The sequence below is a fragment of the Symphalangus syndactylus genome, chromosome 5 (genome assembly GCF_028878055.3).
Source record: "Symphalangus syndactylus isolate Jambi chromosome 5, NHGRI_mSymSyn1-v2.1_pri, whole genome shotgun sequence".
Lineage (NCBI taxonomy): Eukaryota > Metazoa > Chordata > Mammalia > Primates > Hylobatidae > Symphalangus > Symphalangus syndactylus.
In genome coordinates, this window is record NC_072427.2 from 106,446,963 (window position 1) to 106,453,861 (window position 6,899).

At 33.5% G+C, this 6,899-nt stretch overlaps 1 long non-coding RNA gene across 1 annotated transcript in view; it reads right to left on the minus strand.

Moving 5' to 3' along the window:
* Positions 1-6,673, minus strand: part of LOC134736840 (uncharacterized) — a 51,343-nt gene extending 44,670 nt beyond the window's left edge. Inside the window, exon 1 of the long non-coding RNA XR_010121213.1 lies at positions 6,610-6,673. This is a non-coding gene — a long non-coding RNA (uncharacterized lncRNA). The remainder of the gene's footprint in view (positions 1-6,609) is intronic.
* Positions 6,674-6,899: the final 226 nt, after the last annotated feature.

Consider the following 6,899-nt stretch of genomic DNA (forward strand, 5'->3'; position numbering starts at 1 on the left):
AAACTTCAGCCTATGGATTGGGAAAAAAATATTTGCAAACCATATATATGCTAAGGGGTTATCATCCAAAATATATAAATAACTCATACATTTCAGTAGTGGAAAAACAAATTATCAATTAAAAATAGGCAAAAGACTATAATAAACATTTCTTCAAAGAAACATAAAAAGAATCCACTAGTATATGAAAAGGTACTCAACATCATTAATCACCAGAGAAATGTAAATCAAACTACTAAGGAATACTACCTCACACTTGTTAGGATGGGTATTATCAAAAAGTCAAAAGATAACAAATGTTTCTTATGGTGTGTAGAAAACGGACTCATACACTTTTAATGGGAATATAGATTGGTGTCACCATTATAGAAAACAGTATGGAGGTTCTTGAAGATATTAAAAATAGAACTAACATGTGACCCAGTAATCCCTCTTCTGGGTCTATACCCAAAGAAAATAAAATTTAATTTAATTTTCATAAAAATTTCTGCAATCTTGTGCCCATTGCATCATTACTCATAATAGCCAACATACAAAAACAACAGAAGAGTCTCTAGTTGCATGAATTGATAAAAGCATTTAGGTATACGGATACTATGGAATACAATGAAAAAAAAAGATATCCTGCTATTTGCCCTAACAAAGATGAATCAAATAGGCCAAACACAGAAAGAAAAATATTGTATGCTCTCATTTATCTATGGAATATATTAAAAAAAGGTCAAATGTACAGAGATAGAGAATAAAATCGGTTACCAGGAGTAGGTGAAAGGGGGTGGGAAATAGGGAGATGTATTAGAGAATACAAGGTAGCAGGTACGTATAATGAACAAACATACAGATTTAACGTACAATATGAGGACTATAGTTTTTTTGTTTGTTTGTTTTTTGTTTTTTGAGACAGGGTCACACTCTGTCACCCAGGCTGGAGTGCAGTGGTGTGATCTCGGCTCACTGCAACGTCCACCTCCTGGGTTCAAGTGATTCTCCCACCTCAGCCTCCCTGGCAGTGGGGATTATAGGCATGTGCCACCATGCCCTGCTGATTTTTGTAATTTTATTAGACAATGGAGTTTCACCACGTTGGCCAGGTTGGTGTCGAACTCCTGGCTTCAAGCAATCCACACGCCTCGGCCTCCCAAAGTGCTGGGACAAGAAGAGTGAGCCACAGCGACCAGCCAGGACTATAGATTTTTTAAAAACTGTGCTATATTTGGGATTCCTACTAAATAAGTAGATTTTAGTTGCTCTTAACACAAAAAACAAGCCAAAAAATGGGTAATGGTAACTATGTAAATGATGGATATGTTAATTTGCTTCACTGTAGTAACCATTTTAGTATCTATCTATTATCTATCTGTCACATAGCAACATGCATGTCTTAAATATACACAATACAATTTATTTTTAAAAAGTAAAAGAACAAAAAGCTCTTTGTAGAAAGTTTCCTTGTTTGTTACAATTAAATTATCCTTCTCCGTTACATCACAAGGTATATTCCCAGCTGGAGACAGATAGATGTGGGAGAATCAGGTGATGGGAGGGAAAAGGTGATAGTCTCTGTGGCAGATGCTGTTGGGGCCCCTGCTTGTGTTGATCATAGGAAAACTGATGAATCAAACTATGACTCTCAAAATTATGGAGAGTAAGAATGTGTAAGTCCCCCAAATCCCTTGCCTTTCTGGTAAGATAACTGAGGCATATTCTACACCGACTCTCCGTGGCGTCCAGAGGGATGAAGGCACGGAGCTGCTCTCGCGAGGACCCTGCTTATTAACACATCTCTTGTATTCCATCCCTTCCCTCTGCTACTTCCCACTCTTCTACCAGTGCTTCCCAGGATCCCTTCCTGAGCAAGCTACTTCCATATCATCGTGAAGTAGCTTGAGTGTTGCATTTCCTATTGAGAATCAGGTCTTGAACAACATATTTACATTCAGTATTTTTTTTTACAATAGATATCAGGAAACAGCCTAGAATATTTGACACTTAGGAGCAAAAATCACACTTTGGCATTACTTATTTTTATAACCAGTCCTCCTCCTGCTCTTTCTCTGCCCTCCACCCCCAAGCATATTATGTTTAGCTACATGGATTTAATATTTTCTGTTTTTTCTTTTATGACTATCTTGTGTAGTCAGCAAAAATAGACTGTAACATTAGGTTTCAGAGTCTATGTTAGTTTTAGTGAAAGTGAGTGTTTCCTACTTTCCCTTTGATAGAGAGGAAAAATCTAATTGCTTAATGTCTTTTTTATCAAATGGGGTTTTATGTTATTTTGATTCTAAATGCCTTGAAGAGGAGCCCTATATATTTTAATACTCATTTTATATACATACCTATATACCTTTTATATATGTATAAAAGGTATATAGCTTGCTCAGGAAGGGATCCCGGGAAGCACTGGTAGAAGAGTGGGAAGTAGCAGAGGGAAGGGATGAAATATGAGAGATGGGTTAATAAGCAGGGTCCTCGCGAGGGCAGCTCCGTGGCTTCATCCCTCTGGATGCCACTGAGAGTCAGTGTAGAATATGCCTCAGTTATCTTACCAGAAAGGCAAGGGATTTGGGGGACTTACACATTCTCACTCTCCATAACTTTGAGAGCCACAATTTGATTCACTGGTTTTCCTATGAGATACACACACACACACACACACACACACACACACTATGAATAGGTCAATTTTTGACCTATCAACTATAAGATAACATTTTAATATATGCGATATGGCAGATATGCCCTAAAATAAAATAAACATTGTGTCTACTCAGTTTTTATTTTGCTAGCAACAATATGATGTAGAATTTATGTGTGTTAGCATGTAAGCCTGCTTGTCTAGTTTCAGAAACCCGGCAAGCTACTTAGTTACTAGATGATCTTAGGCAACTCTTAATTATTCTTAACCTGTATTTTTATTGCTGTTTATCTCACCTTCACCTACTAAGTTTCTTTCTTGTACCAGAGGAAATTATTAAGAAAGTGGCAAAGCGCCAATGAACCAAAATTTTGAATATGTTGAAATATAATGAAAACAGAAAACAGAAGTTAAAACTCCCAGATCTCAATTTCCATATGAATTAACATAATGCTATGTGAAAATGTCAATAACAATCTACATTTTTATGTGAAAATAAAATTATGCGAAAATGTAGACAAAAATGCTAGCTAATTCATATGTTAGAAAGATTAAAGGAAATCCTGTGTGTAAAATGATCACTTTTCTCTCAAAGCTCTTGCTTGTTCATCTATTAAAGTCATTTCATTGTTCTCAATAAAATTGTAGACAGCATAATTACTGCCATTTGTTAAACTGAAAATACCGAAGAGACCTACCTTTCCCTCACACATACACACCCTGGAAAGAACTTGCAGAAAGAATAAATGGTTTGTCATCTAATCACTGAAAATACTGAATTTTCATTTATTAAGATGTTTTAGGGAGGTTTCATGTTGAAGACTGCTTACATGCCTCAAATTTGGCTTGATCATTGCTGAGAAAATCAGGGTAGATTTTATTTCTGTAAAGTCACCTGTGGGAATGACCACACTGCATTCTAGAATAAATTTCTCCATTCTCCATTCACAGTATTTTGCATGTATAGAAGAAGCAGGATGCGTGAGACACATCCACATCTTCCATCAATAATCAACAGAAAAATCATACATGCATGATAATAGGTGCATCATGCACCTGGAAATATTACAGGTACATCAGGGGTTTCAGGATTTGGGAACATGCTTAATTGGAAACTTCCTAGACATCTCTTAAATCTTTGAGGATTAAATATTTTTCTAATTTAGTTTACTTGGAGACCTAACTTTGTTTAAACTCTTCTTCAGAGTTAACAGGTTTACTAGAGACTCTGAAAGGAAATAAAAATGGAATTTGAGAGCTCTTCAATATACCGAGGTAGTCTACGGTTGCCATAGAGAATGCCTGTAACTGTCAACCTTGCACAAAGCTCCTAGGTAAGAAAACATAGGCACTACAGTATTTGAAGACTGATCAGTACAGAGATATCTTTGTCATTTTACTCCTAGTCTAATTGCCTCTAGGAGAGTAATAGATGAATTATGAAGTTGAGTCAGTCAACACTTCGAATTCCATTGCTGAAATCATTCTTGTCATTTGGATAAGCAAGCCCAGTCAGAAATATCTCTAATTACCTATGTGGCCTTCTTTCTCCCTGTTTCCTGATTATCCGGTCTCTGTCTCTTTCTGTCCTTCTTTGTCTTTCCTATTTTTTCAATATTTAATTAAATTACTTCCAATTTAAATCAGAAATATAAAAATATCCATTTCAGTGGAGCAAAGCACTGATGACAAAAACTTTTATTTATATGAAAATATTTTACATGAAGGATAATTTGTTGGTTTTAAAATCTCATTTATGAACATTAGTAAAAATGATGCAGTTACTCTTTTCTTATGAAATAAAATAATGGGTTTTTTTGGAATTTATTTTTTATAATATTTTTTAAACAGAAAAATACTATAAAACAAAACTTGTAATATTTTCTTTCAAATGAAGAGCTATATCTAGACCCTTTATATTTTAGCAATTTATATTTTTCTGAATCAGATTTATAAAAACAAAATGAAAATACTTTTGATATCTGCTCATAAATATGCATACTGAGTGCTTGTATTCATTTATTTACTGGCAGGGCGTTAGCTGTATAATCAGACTGAAAACCAGAAAAACAACATGATATTTGATTGGACCAGATACAAGAAAACACACAAAGGAATCATTGAGGTTTACTGTTTTTTTTTTTTTTTTTTTTTTTTTTGGAAATTGTCTTATTTTAATTTCTACCCTTTCTCAAATACATCTGTGATTAGGTCCATATTAGTTATGATATGACCAGGAAAAATGTACTGTTTGAAAAACAATTTGTTGATACAAAAATAATATTATCATATTTGTGTATGCTCTTTGAAAACATGTTTATTTTACTTTGCAATAAATAATGTTGACGTTTCTTCGTTAGAATAACAACTTAATTATATTCATCATTCATTTTTTGCATCTTTTTTGTGAATCGTATGTCAGTGAATACCACCACTGTGTGCCCCAAAATGATTAAAAACACACCAAACACATATACACAGCAAACACATATATACACAGCAAACACATATATATGCATGCAAAAAAAAAAAGCAAACAAATGTAAAGAACACATTAAAAACTCTCTGAATTGGATAATTTTTTGCTCTAATTTTATTTTGGTTAACTAAAACATTTTTGCTGGTCCTAATTGAGCTTGATTCATTTGCTGAACCCAGAGATCTTAAGGCACATTTTTTTATTCATTAGCTCATTTATTCACTTATTCAGCCTATTCCTACCATGATAGAAAAGTGTAGAGAATAAAAATGATCCTCTAGCCTGTCTAAAGAAAGTGAGGTTTATCTAAGAAACAGATAATTATCACATAATAAAGCCAGGAAGAGCCACTGGGAAGATATGAGTGTCTCAGCACTGCTATTCATTCTTAAAATATGTTTTTATAGTTGAAGTTCAAAAACTTGAACTTCATTATGTGAAGGGTCAATGTCAAGGTTAATCAAATTTCTTCATGACAGAAAAGTAAAATGAAACATGACTGAATAATTAAAAAAAAAAAAACAGGTTCTGCTAGTCTTTGGAAAGCATCTCACGTAAAGGTATACACCTCTGTGTGTGCATATGTGGATGTGTGTGTGCATGTACGTGTGTGTTATGTATTTAATTTAATGTAATTGTATTCATATTTTACACATCTAAATCCACATGTATGTGATTGAAAGGGTGAATACAGAAACATCAACAATGAAATTCTAGGAAAGGGAAATTGCAACTGATATCCCATAGCCCTATGATGAAATGTCTGTTTTTGCTTTCTAGAGGGGAAAAAAAGCTGTTCTTGAATCAAAGAAAGTGCTAAAGAAGCCCCAGGCAACACCCCAGTAGACACCTTCTTTGTGAGATATAGTTATGTCATTATGCCTCATTCCAGGGCCAGATCACCTCTTTCTAGCTAATCTAATCTTGTGGTGCGGTAATTTTTATAGATTCTAATAGTTTTTCGCTGCAAAGCACTTATAAACGTGGCTTCCTCCTCAAAAAAATATAGAAACTGATTAATGATGATGTTGTAAATAAAATCTGTAAAAAAAATTGTCAATGCCTAGTAATAGTGGAAATAAAATGCTATTTATTAATTTGAGTTATATTTAAAGTCAGAATCACAGTAAAATCTACCACATTAATACCGTAATAATGTGGTAGGAAAACTAAGTTATCTACAAGTTGAGGCAAGGTTATCTCATTGAATTTTGTCACCAATAAGTATGCATTGAATACTCATTCTGTAATTATCATGATGTTGGATTCTGACAGCAAGACCAGGGGGAAAGGAGGTTCACTTCAGAAATTATAAAAATAACTATAAGGAATAAAGATTGTAGGATAAAAATGAGCAAATCATAACATATGTTCAACCAGATCTTTTGGATAGGTTGATTAAAAATAAAATTAGAAGGATTAAACACAGGTTTAATTTTTAAAAATTTAATATAAAAACTAATAATGTTAGAGTTAATCTAGTTACACTTACTCCAGTCCCAGGCTTGAAGCTTGAAACAACACGCTTTGGAAAAAGAATATACTCCCACTGTAAAAAAAAAAAAAAAAACATTATTATACAATGTAAATATACTTCTTTTTTCCTCAAAGTACAGATGTATTCTACTAGAGAAATTTACAGTCCTAAAGGACTTTTATTTTAATCAGTAGTAAGCAAGAGAATTTCCCTTATGGTTCATGACAAGGCAACATAAAAATGACAATCCTGATACTAGTAGTTTTGTCTTCCAAAATATATGGCTATTAGATGAAATTCTGTCT